This window comes from Penaeus monodon, chromosome 15 (assembly GCF_015228065.2).
Source record: "Penaeus monodon isolate SGIC_2016 chromosome 15, NSTDA_Pmon_1, whole genome shotgun sequence".
Classification (NCBI taxonomy): Eukaryota; Metazoa; Arthropoda; class Malacostraca; order Decapoda; family Penaeidae; genus Penaeus; species Penaeus monodon.
The window spans coordinates 8337179-8338414 of NC_051400.1; the positions used below are offsets into that span (position 1 = coordinate 8337179).

The window sequence follows — 1236 nt, forward strand, 5'->3', positions numbered from 1 at the left end:
GGGGGGGGGGGTTGTGGTTCTGTAATGAGAGTAGAGCCGATTTTTAATCCGTGAAAGTTACTGCTTCTGTTATTTTGTTAATTTGCATGTACGTAAGACCTTGCTTAATGGCATATAGTTCAGCTTCCAAAATGTCGGAATGTATTGACAAGATTGTAATCTCTTATATAAAATGCTCCGGATGTTGAGTTTGGATTTTGGATTTTAGGTCCGTCTGTAATTTTTTTTTTCTTTTCTTCTTTTTTTTTTGTAGTATCTGTATGTGGTGTTTTTAGTCATGTGAAAATTATTTTTGTATTAATAGATTTGGCCTTTTTTTCTTTCTTTTCTTTTTTTCTTTTTTTTTTTTCTTTATACTGTCTGTAAAAAAAATATTTTGTGTTTTGATATGTCATACCAAGGTGGTAATGGAATGATATTTGGTGTCATATATATATTTATGTTCATCTTTAGCTCTTTAATGGTTTCCAGTACTAGAAATATAACATTTTCTATCGCTTTTGAGATTATATTCCAATATTTCTTTAGTTGTCAATTGTTTTATTGGCATGTCATTTTGTTTATTTAGTGTCTTAAGTAAATGTATGCATCCCATTTCCTTTACTTGTTATTTTAATTGATGCTATATATGGTAATACTTGTAATATAATGACTGGTGTTGTCTGAAACTTCCTGTAGCTATTCAGATTGCTTCATTTTGTAAAGTTTGTAATTCCTTTATTTCAGGACTATTAATTACCCTATAAATTGCTAATCCCTATTCTATTTGAGGTTTTATATAGTTGCTATAAAATGTTGTTTCTCTGTTCATTGTTTCTCTGTTTGCACGCCAATTTGTTGGGGACAATTTCTTCATTATATTTATTCTGTTTAAAAATGTTATTTTTAAATTCTCTATATGTTTCTTGCAGGTCAGTTTTCATTAATCAAATATTAGGGCTAGTATACTAGTATTTGCAGAGAATATTAGTTCTCTATTGTCTATTTCTCATTTTGGTATTCGTCTGATCTTTTTATTTGTGAATCACATAATTTTGCCTCATGATAAGTTTATTTTTAAGACCCATCAATCAATCCATTGTGAGACCTTTTTTTAATCCTCTTTTTAATTTATTGATTGCATCTTCAATGTCTGTACTTGATCTGATCATTGTGACATAATCTACATAGATTATTTTGTGGACATCATCTGTTGCCTCTCAATCTGACATTAGTATATTGAAGAGGCTTTGGGGC

The 1236-nt window shown here is 29.5% G+C and overlaps 1 protein-coding gene across 3 annotated transcripts in view; it reads left to right on the plus strand.

Moving 5' to 3' along the window:
- The window catches only part of LOC119581729 (zinc finger protein 318-like), an 11047-nt gene that overhangs the window by 1274 nt on the left and 8537 nt on the right, over positions 1-1236 (plus strand). The window lies entirely within an intron of this gene.